Genomic DNA, 23,013 nt, shown 5'->3' on the forward strand with positions numbered 1-23,013 from the left:
AATAATGCTAGACTAGTTGGTACATCCTATATCTCACCATACTATTTGCGTACTGACTCTGGCAGGTAGTGTAATACCCTAAAATTGGCTCATTTCCATGTTAACCAATTTTGGTCTATTTGATTAACCCTAATGTCCTAGTCACTAGGAAATTCTGATTCTGATAATCTCTAGTTGACCTAAGTGTCAAATGCAGAAGATCATTAATATGTATTAATCATTTACTTTAACTAATTCCTGAATATTCATTAAATTGGCTAAATTAACCTTTTAAATGAATTAATTTAATTATAAGTCCTAGTAATTTAATTAAATTAAATTCAACCCCTTTTGGCTAATATACATGAGGAATTAAGCGTATTTGATTTAATTAAATATTCTTATTCTAATTGTTGAATTTGATTATTCAATTTAGAATACTCAATTATGAGGTCATATTTAATTTCATTAAATCAAATATCTTCTTCAATATTCTCTCTTCAGTTCATAAATGGAAACTCCTAGTTGATTGAAATCAGGAAAGAAAACTAATTAGTTAATTCCTTATTCTACTCAAAAAGAAATCAGTTAAATTCCTTTTCATAAGGAAACTTTCCATTCTAACTGAATATCATTTCTAATCTTGACTGTCCATCCAAATTGATCTTGACCATTGATCAATTCTTGGATTCTATTTAAGGGACTCCTAATCCCTCATTACAGGGGTTGGAATTTGAATTGTATTGAATTGTTGTCAAAGTGATTACTCATTTATGTTTTAGCTTTGGCTTAGCATTTGATATCATTTTAGATTAAATATGTATCCATTTAGTTTAACTTCCTTTACTTCTTATTAAAGTAAACTATATATCACCTAGATTAATTGCATAAGTATATACTTGCATAAAAATCCTTCATTCTAGAAAGGTTTGGTTGCCTGCTTCTTGGTCTGAGAGCATATAGGCATAATCCTTCTAGTTAAAAGGCAATAGGTCACATTGTTGGGCCTCATGGACAAATCAATCCATGTTTATTCTAGTATGACTCCACATATAATGACCATGTTGAAGTGTGTGTGAGAATCAAAGGTCACATTTTGCATATACATTTCTAGTGCCCATCGCGGGGCTAACAAAAACAAGTTTTTTGGCCTCATTTATCATATTTTCTGTTATTTTTGTCATACTGTTGTAGCTATATGTATAGACTTCTAGATTTTCGCACAGAAAATCTCATTTTCACACAAGGATTTGAGAATTTTTCTTGCTTCTCTACACTTTCTCCTATGAAAAAGTGACCCATTGCATGATTTCTCGTGCGACACCTCATTTTATCACACGAGTCTGTGTAAGAGTTTGTGCAGATCTGCGTAATAGTTTGCGCAAGATCTTGCAACAACATATTTAAAATGAAAAATTTCAATGCTATTTATCATGTCATTTCATTAATGCATGGTCTGTGAAGCATCTTTATTTTAGTTTTCTAATTTTTTGCAGCATAATAATTATCTACGAGACATTTTGACGAAGATTCCTTTTACACAAACTTTCCAAACATGAATTGACTATGTTTTTGTAGGACATTGTCAAAGATACAATTGTCGAAGACCAATTTAAAACCTACACAAAACATTGTGTCTTTTTCTTTCTTTTCAAACATAGTCTAATTAGGGCTTGTGAACTTTGTAGAATGCAAGACAGGGGAATAGGGGAGTATACTCTTCACCACTTGGAGGTCATGACCAAGGGTGAATCAAAAATCGAGAAGCCTCTGAAAGATGGCATCTAAGGGAGGCAAGCAAGTTAGTGGTTCTCCTAACAAAGCCTTTAATGAAGAGATGTTGATTTCCTTTTAGGGGATCAAAGTCTTGGAATAGGCCAAGGTGGGATCGATTAAGCTAACTTGGTGATTGACATGTCTTGCATGTTTGGGTGAGGAAATGAGGTACATGAGTATGCTCTTTCCCCTTGAGGGAAATTAGAAACTTTGACCCTTAGATCCAAACCACTAGTCTGAGTCAATCCTTTAGAGGGCTTGCCAGAGTGTTCCAACCTTTGAGAATGACCCAAGTGAGCACACTCCTTTTTCCGGAGATTCTAACTCACTATAAAAAATAATCTTTGTAGAGAGAAAGACTCGAAAGCCATATTTATTTCCTCTCCTTCATTCTTGATATTGCATATCAAGGGGAGGCTCTATCTATTGCACTGTCCGGTGCTAGCCCTAGTCTTGCTAAGCAAGTGTATGTACTTTTAGATGCTGGTGTGGGCTGTTGGTTTCAACTCCACTTTTAGAGCCATTGGGAATTAATTTGAATGAAATCCAAGTAAAAAATTTTAGTTAGAGGCTACCTAGTTCACCTTCGTAAGGGGGCATAATCTTTGTGCAAGGAGGGGGAAGAATCTCTCCTATAGAACTCACCATAGGCATGCTACTGGGCATTGGAAGGTGGTATACATGCTTGACCCATGCCAAAAGGGTGTTCATTCTATGTATATGTTATTTAGCCCTTTGAATACACCAAAAACATGGGTGCCCTCTAGGGGGTGACACGACTGTGTGAGGTGCATGCATGTGCATAAGTTGTGGGACAAAGAATTTTCCTTCTCTACCATTTTTTGGTTTATAAGGATAAAGCATGTTTTTTATTGAGTCTTAAACATGTCCAAACCTATCTAAAAAAATTAAAAGTCAAGACTTCCTTGTCCCTCTGAGTTGCTTTGTCTTTAGTTGGATTGTATTCAACTACTACTTGCTTCCCGTGTCTTGTTGAAAACACTCTATCTTGTTTCAAACCAAATACTATTTAAACAATTTGAAAGTAAACCTTGCAATCTATCTAAAATCTGTCAAACAAACCAACAATCTATCTAGAATAGTCTAAAATTTTCAAAGTCTATTCAAAATCCAAGTTTTCAGTTGTCAGTCTGGTCTCCATTTTCATGCACAGTCTTCAAAATTTTGTGTGAGTACCTTTTGGATTGTCATTTCTTTGCACGATCTTGTCTAGATTTTTGCACAAGCTTATGCAAATCTTTGCATGAGATCTTGCAGTCTTGTCCTACTGTCTAGATTCTATTTTGCTTGCAAATCCTAGCATGTATTTGCATGGTTTTGTGCAACTCCTAATGTGAGTTTGAGTTGTTGTTTTGAATCTTTTCTTGGTCCTGTGTTCTCTCTTGTACAAATACTTGGGAATCTTCGTGTGGGATCTTGAGTCAAAACTATCAAGTTAGTCTATTGGAGCTATCTATGCTCTATGTCTAGTTTGTCTCATGCATTAGTTTACCTCTTCTCTGTTTGTAAATAGTCCTAAACAGTGGCATCTTGCTTAGCTGATGACTCGTGATCTATACTTTAACTAGTCTTGTCTCTCAATTGTCTTGCTCTTGTCCTCTAGTGTTTGTTATACTATGTGTCATGATAGTCATAATCTTTGATTGTTCTAGGCTTCACATAGACTACTTGTACCTTAGTATACAACACTCTTCTCTTGCTTTTTGATACTACATTTTAGTGTGATCCTTGTCTTGGTCTTTGCTTCTTGTCCTTGTCTATGAATATCACAACAAGAAGTGGAAAACTATTAGAAATATTCAAGATATGATAGGTTACTGAGAGGGGAGGGGTGAATCAGTAACTTCAAAACTTTAAACAATTCAACACTTTAACCATATATACTATTCACCATTCATTCATCTAATCTACTGCATATATGAGAGATCAAGCATTCATAAGACATGTACACAATGATTTGGTAACCCAGAAACCTTCCAAATAGAAAGTAAAACTAGGGTGGGGATGATACCCACAAAACTTCATTACTGCAGTATGAAGTTGGCCTGTTAAGGCTTACATTGACCACTTTTTGTGATCTGCCCTATTAGGAGCACAAAGGATTGCTAGGTCCACCTTGTTAGAGGATTTACAAACATACACTGAAGTATGCACTTTGTTAGGAGATTTATACAAAGACTATTAAGTCTACCCTATTAAAGGATTTACAAAATTGATTCACCTGTTAGGATGAAACAATGGATCTACTTACAACTTGATTTCTAATTAGATCCTTGAAGTACAGATCACCTCTTATGACTGATGAATCTTTACTGCTCCTTCTAGACCTTGCTAAATACTCTGCTCTTCTGCTGATTCGCTTTCCTTTTTCTCAAAGCATTACATGTCTATCATGATACATCATACATACATTTTAAATGATATAATATATTACATATATACCATTCCAATAATTACAATTGCAAGGTCGGCCAAAACACAAGTGAACAAAATATTACTGAGTCAGCCAAATAGTAGAAAAATCGGGTTCTTTAAGCTGACTTGGTAACCTTTTGATACTCAGCATCCATTGCATTACTCGGCATCATCATGCATTTGGTAGAAGTGAAGGCCTGGTCCATACTAATCACACAATGTAGCTTGGAACTCGGGAACCATTGGAGACTCGGTAGATATAGTATCACTCGGTAAAAATTGAATCTTTCGTTTACCTTGCTTTCACTCGGTAAACACTACAATTTCATGACTCGGTAAACATTGGACTTCCATCACTTGGTAAACACTATGAAGCTCAGTGAACACTATATGCTTGGTAGATACTGCTGGGTTGCACACCCACTCGGTAGCTTCATGAATGCTCGGTATGAACTGCTTGACTGCACACTCACTTGGTAGCTTCAGAAATGCTCGGTATGAACTACATAAGTGATCAACCTACAAGGTAACCACTGAATGCTCGGTATACACTGTAGACTGAGTGATGAACTTGGTAATCATTCAAAATTGAGTAAGTGATGTCACTAATGACAAATACAATATAATGCCAACAATCTCCCCCTTTGGTATTAGTGACAAAACACTTATAAGCCAAAACATATGTACATAACCTGACTCAATGAATTTTGGTTTTTAAAAATTGATCTTTGTAGAACTATTGCATATACATTTATTTTTACCTTCTTGATGACTTATAATGTATATACAAAGATACTTATGTACACATGCTAACTCTAATGAGTGCTAACTCCTTTCACTTATAGTGATAACTCTCCTCATTTATTATTTTGAATCTCTCCCCCTTTTTGACAATAATGCCAAAGGACTACATATATACAATTTATATGACTACACCAAAGTGAGATAGAAATTCTTGATGTACCTTAAGGATGGTGACAAAAATATTATCCCAATTCTGCTACAAAATTTGACAGTTGGAGAGAGCAATTTGAACTTCTACTGATAATTGGATCATGTGATCAGCCACTGAGAAGTTTTCATCTTGGACCAATGTTTTGCAATGAGAAATATGTTTCTACATTGTGTCCATGATAGGAAGGATCATGTTCTGGATGTCTATGAGTGTAGACTGGATCCTTGCTTCCTCTCTCAATTGGTTTGCCTGTTCATCTGCCAAATATTTGATTTTGGTGTGATGGGAGGTTGTGGAGGAGTCAACCTTTAACTTGGATGCGCTTGATTGCATATCAATGTCAATCTTATTTATCTTATCCTTTATTTCTTTAGTAAAACTAGAAACATCATAACGTTTGGCAAAAAGTGATGCTGCATTATTAAAAGAATTTTCAAAATTACCCAAAAATGTTGACAATTCAACTTGCTTGATTGCTATCTTTTGAGCAATATGCTCTAGCATCTTATTATCAAATTTTCTTTTAGCTTTTTCAATTAGTTTCTCTTGTCTGGAAGAATCTTCATTAAATTTCTGTACTGCCTCTTCTAACTGAATCAAAATGTGATGAGTAAAATCTACTTCAACACCTATAGCATCTGTAATTATATCCTTGGAATTCTCAATTATTTTGTATTCCTTATCCCTTTATGATCTTAACTGTTTCTGCGTAGCTTTCATCTCTATGAGTTGACTGGCTAACCTCATCTCTTCAATGGTAGCATTGTCATAGTCAATCTTTGAATCACTATTTCTATGTCTAAGTTAATGTCTTTTCCAATTTCCTTTCCAGTGATCAAAAGTTTTAATGGATGCTTTTTTTTGACTTTTGTGATTACTGGTTTGACCTTAGGAATAGACACAATAGTGGAGATAGAAGGGCTAGCAGTGAAAACTGGGATATGACTCAAGGATTGAATGCCAATAGAAGTGCTAACCGGATACAAAATTGAAACACTTCCCAAAAATGGTATCACACTTGGTAGAGTATCCATAGAAATATCTAAACTGATTGGAGTTGTTGAGGATATAGATATTGCTGGTGAAAACAAAACTATAGAACTTAGTGGAAATGATGAAAAAAAAATTGTAGAACTTACTGGTACACTCATTATTGATGAAGGAGCTAAGGAGACTAACTTGATGGCTAAAGAGGTGACAGACAACTCGATAGATGAAGTGCTTGGCACATCTATTTTAGATAATTGGAGCTGAGAGGTGGCTAGTGAGAATTGAGCAATTGATGTGACTATTGTGCTCACAATCTCACTTGCAGAATCTATCTCCAAAGTAGATGTAACAATCTTTGGTGGAGAGTGAGGAAGGGATGCAATAACTTCTGATGCAATTTTTACTAGATCTTCTTCATCTTTTTCTTCCTCAAGTGCTTTTTCCTCGTCTTCTTCCTCTTTTTCTTCCATTAGTGCATGCATCTCTCCTAGAGTAACTATGATGGATGGAGTGCTATCAAAATCATCATTGTCATTGCTACCATCATCCTTGATTTCAATAGGATCATCACTGGGCTTTTGCAGATGATAGATGTTCTTCCACATATTTGTTGCATCTCTTACAACATGTTCAATGTCCTTGATTAAAATCAAACATGTGTGAAATCGAATCATCATTTTTCCTTCATTGTTCTTCATTGCTGCCTTTATTTCTACTTCAGTAAGACTTGGTAGAATATTCTTCAGGGATTGCTCATATATGTCCTTGACTGTTTGAGTGGCCGACTCCCATCTTGGTTGCAATCTCTCCAACAGCTCTTTGGAGATTTGAGAGGCAAGTTGGTCTGGGGAGTATTTCCATTTTCCCATCTTATTGAGTACCAATTCCTCAATCTGCGTTTTCTCTGCATCAATCCTTGTTTCAAATTTCAATGCTTTGAAATTTGTGGTGCCAGCTCCCTCTTCCAATTGTTTTAACCTTTCCTCAAATGTGAGTGGAGGCCTGACAAGTACAGTTTCTTGCTTGCCTTGTCTGGTTCTTCTAGAGAATACTGCAGTAGGCTTCTTCTTAGGTTTGGTGATAATCACCTTCCCTTTCTTCTTTGGCGGTTTCTCTTCTTTTTCAAATTCAAGTTCTTCACTTGCTCAGTAGAAGCTTACAACTCGGTGATCGAATAAAACTTTTATTGCTCCCGACCTAGCTTAGTTGAGTCTGTGACTAACCTTGCTCGGTATGACCTAATTTCTTGTGACCCTTTGTATCTAAAATACTAATTGGATCTTTTGCTTTCTTTCATTTTGGAACTACTTGAGATATCACTTGAAGATGCAGTTCCATATCCTCCTTTATGAATCTAATTGGAAATGGTGGAGTCACCCACTTCTTGAGTGATATTGCCATCATTTGAACTATTTTTCTTGGTAGATTTAAGAATCCATTGTTGCCTCATCTACTTTCGAATGTTTTCAGCTTTAGCTTTCTTTTCATCTTCAGCTCTTCCTATGTTCATGTAGTTTTTAGCTATATGACCAAGTTTTGTACATGTAAAGCACCTTACAGTAGTGTCCTTCCTTAGGCAATGTCTTGCATGATTTATACCAATATGTCCATGTTCTCCACAATAATGACATCTTCACCAAGTATTGTAGTCCCATCCAAATATTACTTTAACAAGTTGTTCAGTTGGATTGAATGATTTGGATTTGCATTGGAGTGCCTTGTGACCATGGTTCTTGCATTTGTGACAATTTCCTTCAAATTTTGGTTTCTCCTTACACTCATTAGCTTTATGACCATTCTGACTACAATTGTAGCATTTTCCATTGAATTTACCTTTTCCATTGCTCCAACACTTGTTTGATATGTGACCTAACTTACCATAGTGATTGCAAGTAGGTATTTGATTCCTTTGGGCACCTTGTTTGGAGGTTTCACCTTCTTCCTTATAACCAAGTCCAACTTTACCTTTTTGTCTATGAAGATTTTGCTCACTTTGTTGATTTAATTGAGTCATATCTACTTGAGATTTCATCATTCTCTCATTGATTTGTTTTTCAGATCTTAAGTCACTTGGTAAGCGTTCATTGATTTGTCTTTCAATGATTAAATCATTCCTCAGGCTTCCATTTTTAGATCTCAGATTCATAATTTCTTCATTTGCATTAGATAGTTGATCCACAAGATCTTCATGCTGATTGGATTGATTATTTATTGTCTCTAAGTCTTCTGTTGCCTTGTTTCTCTGTTCCAAAACTTAACATAGCCTGATTGATTGGATTTCTTGTTCTCTTTTAAGCTTTCTTACTTCTTCCTACAGAGAGCCATTTTTTGCTAGGAGTTCCTTGATTGCCTCATTAGCTTCATCTGAACTGCTTGATGGTAAAAGGTCTTCAATCTTTTCTTCAACATACTGATGGTCATTCATTTGTCTTGCAAGTTCCTTCTTTCTCTTCAGGGATTGAGAAAGATGCTCCTTTGCTTCTTTGAGTTGAGCCATGGCCATTTCCAGATCTAGCTTTTCATTTTCAATAGATTTATCAAGTCTGAATATCTCCATTGTCCTTGATCTTTGCTCAAGCTGTCAAACTTTATTCTGAGAACCACAAAAGCTCTGATACCAATTGTTGATATTTAAGATATGATAGGTTATTGAGAGGGGAGGAGTGAATTAGTAACTTCAAAATTTTAAACAATTCAACACTTTAACCATATATACTATTCACCATTCATTCATCTAATCTACTGCATATATGAGAGATCAATCATTCATAGCACATGTACATAGTGATTTGGTAACCCAGAAACCTTCCAAATAGAAAGTAAAACTGGGGTGGGGATGATACCCACAAAAATTTATTACTGTAGTATGAAGTTGGCCTATTAAGGCTTACATTGACCACTTCTAGTGATCTACTCTGTTAGGAGCACAAAGGACTGCTAGGTCCACCTTGTTAAAGGATTTACAAACATACACTGAAGTATGCACTCTATTAGGGAATTTATAAAAAGACTGTTAAGTCTACCCTATTAAAAGATTTACAAAATTTATTCACTTATTAGGATGAAACAATGGATCTACTTACAACTTGATTGCTAATTAGATCCTTGAAGTACAAATTACCTCTTGTGATTGATGAATCTTTACTGCTCCTTGTAGACCTTGCTGAATACTCTGCTCTTCTGCTGATTCACTTTCCTTCTTCTCAAAGAATTAAATGTCTATCTTGATACATCATACATAAATTGTAAATGATATAATATATTACATATATACCATTCCAATAATTACAATTGCAAGGTCAACCAAAACAGAAGTGAACAAAATATTACTGAGTCGGCCAAACAGTATAAAACTCAGGTTCTTCAAGCTAACTTGGTAACCTTCTGATACTCGACATCCACTACATTACTCAGCATCGTCATGCACTCAGTAGAAGTGAAAGCTCAATCCATACTAATCACACAACATAGCTTGGAACTCGGTAACCATTGGAGACTTGGTAGATATAGTATCACTCGGTAAAAATTGAATCCTTCGTTTACCTTGCTTTCACTCGATAAACACTACAATTTCATTACTTGGTAAACATTAAACTTCCATCACTCAGTAAACACTATGAAGGTCGGTGAACACTGTATGCTCAGAAGATATTGCTGGGCTTCACACCCACTCGATAGCTTCATGAATGCTCAGTATGAACTGCTTGACTGCACACTTGGTAGCTTCAAGAATGCTTGGTATGAACTACTTAAGTGATCAACCTACAAGGTAACCACTGAATGCTCGATATACACTGTAGACTGAGTGATGAACTTGGTAATCATTCAAAATTGAGTAAGTGTTGTCACTACTGACAAATACAATATAATGCCAACAAAAACATGTTTTATCCCCTTAGACTTAGGCAAGGTCGAGCTAGGGGTCATAATCATGACAAAGGCCATCTTCCATTTATACACGGTCTATGTCTAGTTCATCCAATGAAGAATCTTCATGATTTCCTTCACCTGTTAGATCATCTCAAGTCTAGAGAGAATTCTCCATAAACTTACAACAAACCAAGAACCCCTTGTATCAAGAGGATCCTAAAACTAGCAAGGTCCTACATCTCCAAACAACACATCTAAATTCTTTTTCAAAGAACCTTTCCAATCACAACATACTAAAATTGAACACATTCCTACAATGGTTGATTATGCATCTAAACACAGTAACCACAGTAGAAACCAAGACCAATCTAGGAATGACAAAGAAAAATACCATTACACTGATGATGAGCAGGAAGAGGTGGAAATACTTCCTAAACACTTAGCAAAGTGTTGTAAAGACAAAAAATTTCAAAAGGTCATGGAAATCATACTCAACGAAGAGAAAGAAAAATATTTTCTCAAACTTTCCCAAGAGGGTGCTAAGCTACCCCATCATTTCAATGTGGAAACTATCATCATGCCTAAAGAGGAAACTAAGACTTCCAAACTCCAAAAATAACTAAAAATCATGCAAGACCAACTAGCTAAGATGATGCATGATAAAGATAAACCCACGAAAACATACACCTTAGACGCTTTTTGTCTATTTCCATTTGACAAGAGCATAGACATGCTTCCTTTTCCAAGAGAAGTAGAGTCACCTAAGTATGATAAATAATTTGGAACTACTAATCCCCAAGATCATTTGCGAGAATTCGGTGCCTTCTCTACGGAATTTATTCACAATCAGACATATCCCATGCATTTATTCCTAAGAAGTCTACGTGGCTAGGCTATGGAGTGGTTTTCACACTTGCCTCTTGGTATCAAAACCTTTGATGAAATTGCCAACTTGTTTGTCCAGCAGTATTCTCATAACATTCAACACCCTGTTAACATTTAAGATTTCTGTAATCTTAAGCAGAAGGTTGGGGAACATTTCCTCACATTTCTTCAAAGGTGGAGACAACTTTACACTAAATATTCACACAAGATTCCTAAAATGGAAAAGCTTGACATCTTTACTGATAGTCTCCTCCCCAATTTTGGGTATAGAGTCCAACTTCAAGGTCCACGCACCTTCGAGGACATGGTCACATAAGCTATTTGCATAGAGAAATTCATAGTCAAGAAGGGTGAACTTACCCTTCAGAAGGACACAAAACAAGGATCCATCTCTAACAAGCACAAACCCAAGTACATCAATAAGAATTGAGAAATTGTACATGATGGGGTTGTTGACAAGGTCACTCCTAAGCATACTAAGGAAACATTTAATCTCATGAAAAGTCTCAACGCAACCAAGAATGTTGAGAAACCTCCTCTTGACAACAAGACATCTGGAAATAGACTGAGAAACTCATGGGCTACACACCCTAAGTGAGAACATACACCTCTAGGTGAACCTTTGGATTTGGTTTACAAGACCTTTCTACAAAACAAGCTCATTTCACCATTAGACAACTCTCACCCTTATGATTTGCAACCATGCCCACCATGGTGGAACAAAATTGTATTCTACGAGTACCACCAAAATAAGGGGCACAAAACTAGCAACTGCATAAACCTGCATCACAAAGTCCAAGACATGATCAATGATGGTGACATTGTGGTAGACGAACATAACAAGAAATTGAATTAAAAGGCTTTCAAGGAGTCCTTCCTATCTTAGGAAAAATGAGAGAGCTCAAAACCAAAACCTAACAACAAGGTCAACTATACATACTCTAACGACAACAATGTGATTAACATGGTTAAACCTGTGGATTTTGAGTACTATGACATTATTACCATCCAGGGCAAGCAAGATAACAATAAACCCAAGACACCATTTGTCTTGAGGGGCTCTACTTCCCATGTAACTAACAACAAATCTTCGCAATACTATGCCAACACTGTTAAACCTTCTTGTACCAAGTTGGTACTCAAAGGCCCTGCGCCTTGTACTTCTGATCTTGAATAACATAAAGATAGAACCCTTGCTGGTCCATCTGGTAGAGATGCAAAACTCATACCAAATTCAACAGCCACTAGCTACAGTGTTCTTGATCAATTAAAAAAAACTAATGCTCAAATCACAATCTTTAAGGTGCTTAAAATCTTGCTTGCCCATAGGTAGATTCTTGAAAAAGCCCTCACCGAGGCAAATGTTCCTCAAGATCTTGATCTTAAAAAATTTCAATCTATGGTAGGTCATCTGACCTCACCTTACTTTATGTCCTTCTCTAAGGAGGATGATAATACATTGAGTCACCCACACAATCAACCTCTAGACATTGAGGTCATGATACATCAGACACATATCCATTGGGTACTCATTGATAATGGAGCTGGGCTGAACATTGTCTCCACTACTCTGCTTAGATAATTAGATTATTTTGAGGACTCTATTGATCCTTGTCGCAAGATCACTATCAAAGCATATGACAAAGTCAAGAAAAAGTCTCTAGGTCTTGTGGTGTTGCCCCTTTATGTCAGTCCTATAGAAATAGATGTCACTTGTTAGGTCCTCGACATTCACTTGGCTTACAATATTCTGCTAGGAAGGCCATAGATACATGAGATGTGCATTGTGCCATCCACATACCATCAATGCATAAAATTCACATTTCATGGCTTTGAAGTCACTATTCTTGCAAGTACTAGCTATACTTACAATATGCTGAAAGCTGCTAAGAATTTTGTAACCGCTAATAGGGAATCTACTTATTATCATGATAACAAGCTAAAATAGATTGAGCAGTCATTCAAGCTGAAAGAAACTAGCATGGGTGAATACCAAATCGAACCAATGCTATCATTAACACCTCTTCCTGAGTCTCCCCATGATTATGGGAGACCATTTAAGGAAAAGAAGCCATTTGTGTTGACACCTCAAAGCAAGTATAATGGTACTTTTGTCAAGGCTATAGCACCCTTAGAGGATGAAAGTGAAAATAGAGCCATTGCTATGTGGCTTTACAAAGAGGAGACTCCAGTTGACCTTGCAGAACAAGCTCGTGAGATCACTCCTAAGAAGTACGGCCCTGGTCTTAGACTCATGAAGCACTTTGGCTATAAGCGAACTAGTCCTATTGGATGTAATAACAATGGTCTAGTTGATCCTATCAAAGCAATAGCTTGAAGAAACAAAGATACATCTAGTCTAGGCTTTAAGAAGGTTCCCTTCCATTTAGGGATTAACAATTTCATACCAGAGCCTGAGGGTTCATCTAAAAATGAGTCACAAGCTGAGTTTGATACTCAAGAAGATAATACTGACAATTAGTATCCTTATCGTTATCCTATTCCTCACAATGTTTCTAAATTCTTTGCTGATCTATATGACTTTGTGCCACATGTCAACACTATAGATGGTACTAGTGATTCTTTTGAGGACAATACTGATTCACACTGTGCCTATTCAGAACAGGGAGTGTCTAGTCAGGCATTACATTTTCAGTACCTATGTAAAAATCTAGATGATGAAGGAGAGTATGTCCCTATCATTGTTGGGAAATTCTACTGCCTTTCACCATGTAGCACTGACTCTAAGGAATATGAATTTGACTCCCTTTTAGAAGCAACTATAGATAAAGACATTGACCAAGTTTATGTCTATGAAAACTAGCTCAAAGTAGGTGAAGCATCTAGGGTTAGGTCAGATGGGCTCGATCCAACTAGTGTCCTCAAGTCTTTGATCGATGACGTTAGTGCTTAAGGGCATTCAAACACACCTATGGATGAAGCTTCTCTAGGTCTCAAATTGCTGGTCCAAGCATTTAATAATTATACTATGAACACAATCAAACACACCACTATTCTTTCACTCACATATCCTGAGCTTAGAGACTGGAATTCTAATACATCTAGTGAAGTCCTCACATTCTAGAATGACTATGCTCTTGCCTGCTACTTGAACGTTGTTGAACCAGTAACATCTTCCACCAGCAAAGAAAGCATGAACATGACTGAAGTTGACGTCAAATATCTCAATCATACAACCAAAAAGAAAAAAATAGAAGGTCTGATGGTGAAAACCACATTATGGTAGTTTCGTAACCTAAAAAAGTAAAAATAAAAGATGTATCCAAGGGTGAAAACCTCTCTGAGGTGCCTATAGATGAGATATTTGATGCACTTCCTAGTCATTTTTAGGAGAAATCATTAGTGTTGATAGAGCTAACACAACTGATCAACTTGGGCATAGAAGAGCATCCTCACATGATACATTTGGCATAGTCAATATCTCCAGAAGAAAATAAGAAATTCATTACCTTCTTCTAAGAGAAGAAGATACACTTTTTGTGGACATATTCTGACATGCAAGGACTAGATCCTGATCTTATTATGCATCATTTTTCCATTGCACTAGGCATTAAACCAGTTAAACAAAAAATTTAGAAAATGCATCCTCATGTTGCATTGCTCATAAAAGTTGAACTAGAGAAGTTTTTGAAAGCTGGTTTCATCCGTGCTATTGATTACACTGAATGAATATCCTACATTGTTCTAGTCTTCAAGCATGAAAAGTCTATCAGAGTTTGTACTGACTTCTATGATCTTAACTTAGCATGTCCTAAGTATGATTTTTCACTTCTCAACATTGATATGATAGTGGATATGATAGCAAGATATGAGATGTACTCACTTATGGACAATTTTTTTGGTTATAATCAAATCAAAATTGCACTAGAAGATCAGGAAAAGATTGCTTTTACATGTGCATGAGGAACGTAATGCCATTTGGCTTGAAAAATGCTGGTGCTACCTATCAGAGAGCAATCACTAAAATTTTCCATGATATGATGCATAAGACCATGAAGGACTATGTGGATGATACCTTGGTCAAGAGCGAATGCAATACTCATCTGCAAGATTTGGGACCTATCCTAGATCGCATGGAAAAATTCAGTCTTAGGCTTAATCCTAAGAAATGCACATTTGGCATCACATTAGGAAAACTACTAGGTTACATTGTGTCTACAAAAGGAATTGAGGTGGATCCAAAGAAAGTTTAAGCAATCATGGATATGCCTCCACCCCGTAATATCAGCCAGATGAGAGGTTTACAAGGAAGACTCCAATCTATTTGCAAGTTCATGTCACAGTTGGACTTTACATAAAAGTGTAAAATATAATTGGAGTCAGGATTGTGAGCAAAGATTGACATAGATAAAACAATATCTTGCTAATCTACCAATCTCAATGCCTCCTATCTATGGGAAGCCTCTAATTTGGTACATCTTAGCAACTAAAACATCTCTAGGCATCTTATTAGCTCAAGAGGATAATAATAACAAGGAAAGAGCTATTTACTATTTTATTCACACATTGATCTCTTATGAAATAAATTACAATGTCGTTGAGAAAGCTTGCTTGGGAGTTGTCTTTGCTTCCCAAAAGCTGAGACACTACATGCTTGCTCACACTACGTGACTAGTGGCTAAAATTGATCCACTAAAGTACTTGCTTAGCAAGGCAGCTCTAACAGGAAGATTGGCTAAGTGGGTCATGATACTTAGTGAGTTTAACATTCAGTATGTCGAATGAAAGGCTATCAAGGGACAAGTTATTACAGATCAACTAACATATACACCTATGCAAAGTCTTCTCCCGATGAACATCAATTTTCTTGACGAGTCAATTTTGATACTCACACACCAAACATGGCTATTGTTGTTTGATGGGTCCTTCATACAGTAGGGATCCGGTGCCAGGTTACTCTTCATAACACCATAAAGGTATTTTCTCCCCAAGGTGTAAACGATTCTATTTCCTTGTACAAACAAAATTACATAATACAAGGCTCTAATTAATAGCATGAAGATTGTATCTAAATGGAGAGTGGATCAATTGAACATATTTGGGGATGCTCAGCTTATAATCAATCAAGTGTATGATGTGTATCAGAGAAAGGATGATAAATTAATCCCTTACAAATGCATGGTTGATGACATGAAGAAATATTTTGCTCACATCATCTTGTAGCAAATTCCTCAAGCAGATAACAAAGTGGCTGATGTCATGACTACTCTAGCTTCCTTCCTATAGATGCCAAAGAATGATCTTCAACATGAGTTCCTAGTGGAAATGTTACTCTACCCTACCTACAATACCCCTGATTCTAGGATGATCTGTTCTATTGTAGGATAAGACTCATCTCACTACCACCACATCTACTCATATCTGCATGACCAAACCATTCTGGACGGTCTAACCCAAACTGAAAAACATCACCTTATCTATAATGCTTGACAATATTTTATTATTGCTGATGACTTGTTTAGGAGAGGTCTCGATAGAACACTCCTTAGGTGTCTAGAACCCGAAGAGTCCAAATGCACATTAATTGATGTTCACAAGGGCATTTGCGAATCTCACTAAAATGGCTTCACACTAGCTCACAAACTTATTAGAGTTGGTTAATATTGGCCAAATATGGAGCAAGAGGCAATCAAGTATGCCAAGTCCTATAAATAGTGCTAGCTCCATGGGAATCTGATTCACGCTCCAGCCAAGGAGCTAATTCCATCTATTACACTTTGGCCATTCCAACAATGGGCCTTCAATCTTGTGGGCCAAATTCACCCATCTTCTTCTAATGGACATAAGTTCATTATTATTGCTACAGACTACTTCACGAAGTGGGTAGAGGCAGTACCTCTCTCAGTAGAAAATGGCAAAACTGTAGCTTTGTTTATCACAAACTACATCATATGCAAGTATGGTGTACCTTCCTCCATTATTACTGACAATGGAGGATAGTTTAAAAAAAATACCTCAAGGAGCTATGTAAAAGATTCAAAATCACACAACATTGTTCTTCTATTTATTACCCCTAGGGTAATGGCCAAGCAGAGGCATCCAACAAGGAAATCCTCAAGATCTTGCATCGCATAGTTAGTAAATCTGGGAGGGACTAGCACCTTCAGATTAATCCAGCTCTATGAGCATATTGAACAAGTATCAGCTATCCAATGGGTACAATGACCTTTGCTTTGGTTTATGGAGTGGATGTTGTGCTTCCAATAGAGGTTGAGATTCCTAATCTAAGAATCTCCATGAAAGGCCTCATTACTAATGAAGATTATAGAATATCTTGACTTCAAGAGCTAGTGTTACTAGATGAATGTCGACAAGTGGCATGCGATCATCTATGAGCTTATTAGTAGCGTATGTCCACAAGTTACAATAAGAAAGTTAATCCATGTGACTTTTAACGGGGTAATCTCATCCTGAGAGAAAATCTTAAGAATCAGCAACCATGGGTCCAAAAAGGGAAGTTTGAACCAAACTAGCTTGGTCCTTACATAGTCACTACAGTATTCAGATCTGGTGCTTACCATCTTTCTATAACCAAGGGAGAGGTGTTCAAGGAGCCTATCAACACTCTCCACCTAAAGTGATTCTACAACTGATATGATCTTAGAAGCCCTCTGTATATATCTAAATGTCCAAAAAAAAATTTAAAGATTGAAAAATTCCAAAATATAAAAAAAAAATCAAAAGGAAAAAAATACAAAAAAATTGGAAAACAAGAAAAAAATGCCATTGGTGAAAACTTGGAAATGGGCATCATAGTAGCAAAAAAAGAAGAAGTTTTGCTAAGAAGGTGAAAACCTGGCAAATAGGTGCCTCTTGTTCCTAATGCTCCATTTTGTAATGCATCTTCTAGCTTCTTGTATAGTTTCTTTCTTGCTTTAGTTTCCTACTTTTTCACTCATGTATCCTTGGATTAAATCTTGTCACAACTCAGGGGCACTGCCCTTTAGTGTCATAGAATCTCTTTCATAACAGTTACGTGTTGTTCTAACTGCAGCTGCGTATTGTCACTAGTGTCACCCTTTGTCGAGATTCTCTTCATAAAATCTCTTTCATGATAGTGTTCCCCCACTTTTCATCCTATACCAAATTTTTAAAGTGCAGAATGGTCTTGTGTCTTAGTTTAGTCTGGGTATGTCCAAGTTTAGTTCTTTCCCCTCAAGTGAAAAGTTTCTCCATCGGGTTTTTCACCTTTTCTCTTCTCTTGCATCATATGGCCGGGTGGGTTTTCTTTGTTGTCATGAGTTTGTGGGTAGTTTAGAACCTAATTTGATGAGATTCTTGGGTCGTGTAGTGATTTTCACAAAGTTATTTCTGAGGATGAACTTGTCCACGACTTATCATAGTTGGCACATAAAGAAAATGAAGTTTGCGAAAAACACAACATTGCCTTCCCCTCATTGGGTTTTTGACCCGTGAAGACAATTTTCCACAGAGATCATTAAATGAGGTTTACAAGCTAAATCAATGAAGAAATGAGTTGTCTTATAGATAGATTGTCCTTACATGAAAATATTCCACCTTGGAAATCCCTCAAGATTCACCATTGTGCTTAGAATCATAGCTAGCAGAAAACATTGAAGTAACTTCTCCACGGCGGGCTTTCGACCTGTAAAGTTAGTTTTCTGACAAAGGCATTTATGAGAGAGAAAAGCAAGTAAGTGAGTTTCTTTTTCACTTTCGCAGCCCTTTCAAGATTTTTTGAAGCTTAGAGGTACATTGACTTAGAGGGTAAAGCAAAAATAAAGGTAAAGGCAGAAAAATAGAAGTTGCTTTCTCCTTAGTGGGTTGTCAACCCTGGAAAGCGATTTTTTGCATCTATTGAAAAATCACTTCTGCAAGCATGTTGGGCTCATAGATCGATCATAAGATACTTAAAAATGATAATGGAAGCAAGTTAATCACATTTGGGAAGGTATTTTCAGCAGGATTAGGCTGAGGATTTTGCCTCACGGAGTACTCCGTTCTTAATTCTCTGGACCTTGGTGAAAAATAGGAAAGTAAGTATGTAATTAAAGAAAGTTATCGTTGGGCCAATATAAATATTGAAAAGACATAGAAAAATCCATTACAAACCCCCACATTTACTAATCTAATGGATTTATCCTTTAATTCACTCGTGTGGCAGAAATCTTGAAGATCAACAGGTGCATTAGGATTTCTATATAGAGATGAACATAATAGATTTTCAAATTACTACTCTCTTTATTGAACTATTATGCTATTGAATTGAATAGTGTTTTCAAAGTTTTCACAGTTGTAAAGTTCTAATCTTTGCACTTCTTTCAATTTTAAGATTTCAATTCATCACTATCTTAGATAAGACAACAACTAGATTCGCTAGATTCGATGGACTAAATGGAATTAGGTCAACATTACAAAATGTTACAGACACCTCACTCTATTTCTTACCCATGCAAGATTTTCAAAGGAAGTTAAGGACGAAGCCAATTCACTCTATAATAGAAAAGCTTCGAGGAAGCGGGCTAGTGGAGGCAGCTGGATTTCCTGTGGTAGTTCAAGCTCCTAAACTGATTGTCAAATGCATAAATCATTACAATCTGGACACTAAAAAAATCATGCTACTTGATCATACAGTTTTTATAACAATTGATAGGAAAATTGTAGTAAATTGCCTTTGGATTCCAGAGCGAGAAGAGTTTTTTGAATTGATAATAGGAGGAGCCATGTCTGAGTTCTCTTTTAAGAAGATGCTATGGTGAAAGGAGATTATGAGGTCCTTATTCCAAAAGCCACGGGAGCTAAAAGTAAGGTTCCTAAGACTCTTTTCGGCACTGATCTCAAGCCAGAGATCGTCAATAGTCTGGTTCTTTTACATTGATTGAAAGGTGAGGTAGAAGCACTCAATTTTGTTGAACAATATTTCTTTTTGGTACAAATCATCTATTTAGATACATTATGTGATTGGGTAAGTGAGCATTTGTCCAGAGCCCTCAGTGCCACAAAGTTCTACAATACCTTCTACATGTCTTCTTTCCTAATTTATATGTTAGCTTCTCTACAATTGTGGCCAAGCCTTCCAAGAATAGAGAATTTTCTTGATGATGTGAAAAGTTATCAATTTTATCCATGCTTGCAGTTACATAATAGGTATGTAGGATATGTCAGAATTAATGATTCATTTACAATGAGGATTTGCAGGGGACTCCTAGGATTCCTGGAGAGAAGGTTCAACCCATAAGAGATGGTGGCCATCAGCCAGCTTGATAGCTACTTTATTCAATTCTCATCCTTTTTATATTTACATCTTGCAACTTTCGACAGATTTCATTTGAAGCTGTCTAGATACCCAAGTGACATGATTGTACTAATAGAGATCATGAGACAAGCTATCCAGGTGAACGTGTTGAGTGCTAGTTTGAAGAAGAAGGCATATGAATTCCCCATGAAGGTTGGAGCTTATAATTGTGAGTCTCAGTCCGATGCCAAAAATATGCTCAAGGCATTCAAAACTAAGTACACAATGGAAGAATATGAGGTTGTAAGACACATGTTTGATCGAAATGGATATGCAAGAAGGTGCTACAAATTGGGAGTGTGATCAAGCATGTCACCACTATAGAAGATTATTGGGCAGATTGCAAGAAAGAGCCGGAGAGTCGAGATCATTCTTTCACCAGGATCATGGTGGAACAAGTGAAGACATATGGTATTAATCTTAATGTTGAAGGGTTGGAAGATGATAGTCAAAATATGTATACCAATACCTATTTGACCAAGTTGAGGGGGATTCCTATTAGTTTCGAGCCATATGTCAATGTGGAAGAGAATCTTGATATCATGATGGCTAGGATCATTTAGAGAATGGGGAAATGGGTTGAGTGAACAACTAGAAAGAGCCACAGTAAGGGTGTAGCTACTTGTGTGCTAGAAAATATGACCTGTTAGGAGCATGGGTTAACAAACAAACATTAGCTAAAAATCTTGAAATTGCATCAAAGATTCATCAAAATGAAAGGAACAAACACTAACTAATGCTTGCTTGAATTTTGCAACCCTAAGCAGCTAACAAACCCAATCTTCCAGCCACCTCTACAGCTCAACAAAGGCACCCATAAGAGGCCTTGTTGGTGCGTTAAGATGGGGGTGTGTTTGGTATGCTCTCCCAAACACAACAATAAACGAATCTCTTGAGCATGTGAGTGCAAGTGTGAATGAAAATGCACTTAGATCCTAAGCTATGTAGGATGAAGAACACTTCAAGAAATGGCTATGGAGAAAGCCATTCTTGAAAGCATATAATAATGAAGATGATATGCAATAAAGGAAACTAACTAAGAATGCAAGCTATGGAATCGAAATGCAAATGCATGAAGAAAACTAAATGAACAATGCAAGATGCAAACTAAATTAGCTACCAAATGATTAGTATGAACCTAAAAAATCACTATGTCAACTCTACTAATGCAAGCTCAAACTACCATAAAAGCTCAAACTATGAATGCAAACTCAAATCTCAAACCAACATGATAACAATGCAATAAAATGAGATACAAATGCTTGAGACAAGCCTTCTATTTATAGGCTCAAGGGAGGGCTTGGTGAGGTGGCATCCATGTAGATGCCACATAAGGTGACATGCAAGCCATGCAAATGGTCAAGAATTCAAAATTTTCTCACACATGTGTGAGCAAACTTGAGAAGAGTGGGAGACAAGAGTGTGTAGGCATGCCACCTCACACATGTGTGAGCACACTCTTAGGCTAATGAGGGGGGTTATGGAGATGATTAAGAATGACTAAGTGAGCTTAGAGAAGAAGTAGGCTTAAAAGGATAAAAATGATGGTTATAGGCTAGGTTCTAGGTTAGGCTTAAGAATTAATTAAATGAGATTTAATTTAATCATGAGTCTAGAGGAATTAATGGGATGTGAGGGTTTAAATAAATAAAATTTATTTAAAAAAAGGGGTGATGGAGGATCATGTGTTAAATTAATTTAACACATTAAGGCTAGGAGTATTTAAATTAAATTTAAATACTTAGGAGAATGAACTCATTTAATTAAAATAATTTAATTAAATAAGTAGAAGAATGTGAGCAATATAATTAATTAATCAATAATTAATTACAATGTCACGAGCAATATTAATAAATTAATATAATATTTTGGGATGATTTTAAGTGTCTACATTTTGCCCCTCTTTGATGTGATGTCGAGACGACATTATATCAAAGAAAAGAAAATATAGGTTTCTCTAGAGAAGGAGGGAGTCCTATGGCGACGACAAAGGAGGAGGGTGCCCCCTTGTGAAAATTACGCAAGAAATAAAATTTGGGCAATTTTCGCAAAAAGGTCTTTAAGAAAAGAGGAAAGAGAAGAGAAACATGAATAAATGACAATATTTGCATGACTTATGAGAAAACAGTAAACAAACATAGCTCAGGGAAGACATGGGCTCAAATGGGGTCCGTGGGGGGCCTATATAAGCCTCCAAGGGGCCCAAAGAAGGTCATTATCACACTGCGAGTAGAGTATTCAGAGTAAACATGGACCCTATTTATCGATTGTAGTTTGGTGAGCGCATTCAGGAGTACCAACGAGCAGCCAAGATGGGCCCACTGGTAAGTCATCTGATCCTCTGTGTGTTTTGGTAGGCTAGGCTAGACTAGGTGCATTTATTATGTCATAAATGCGCTAAAAAAGAGGTCCAGGCAGAGACGACAGTATCTACCTTATCGTCTATGTAGACAACAAAACGATGACTTCGACATCTGCAAAGACGATAGGAACCACCCTGTCATCTGCGCAGATGCCAAAAGGGGGAAATTGGGATGCAGAGAGGACAGGGTTCATCCTGTCATCTTTGCGGACGACAAAGGGCAATGAAGATGATGAACAATAACTTGTCATCTCTAAAGATGACAGAAAGGTGTCGTCTGGGGGGAATTGGCATCTACACAGATCAGTGGCTACACTGATTAGCGTCTGCATCGATCGGCATTTTTGTAGATCAGCGTCTGCGCATTTCAGTGTCTGTGCCGATTAGCTACTGCGGCAATTGGGTTAGACTCATAGGAGGTAAGGGAAGATGCCCCATTCTAGGGATTTCATAGGCTAGCAAAAATGACACGCTACATGTTTA

General features: G+C 36.7%; 1 pseudogene across 1 annotated transcript in view; it reads left to right on the forward strand.

Moving 5' to 3' along the window:
- The window catches only part of LOC149535782 (uncharacterized), a 44,672-nt pseudogene extending 21,915 nt beyond the window's left edge, over positions 1-22,757 (forward strand). The window contains exons 17-18 of the transcript XR_016357621.1: positions 22,442-22,492; positions 22,583-22,757. The product of XR_016357621.1 is annotated as an uncharacterized LOC149535782 (transcript). The remainder of the gene's footprint in view (positions 1-22,441; positions 22,493-22,582) is intronic.
- The last annotated feature ends 256 nt before the right edge of the window (positions 22,758-23,013 follow it).

The sequence above is a fragment of the Cupressus sempervirens genome, chromosome 10 (assembly GCF_028749045.1).
Source record: "Cupressus sempervirens isolate cs-2001-9-10 chromosome 10, ASM2874904v1, whole genome shotgun sequence".
Taxonomy (NCBI): domain Eukaryota; kingdom Viridiplantae; phylum Streptophyta; class Pinopsida; order Cupressales; family Cupressaceae; genus Cupressus; species Cupressus sempervirens.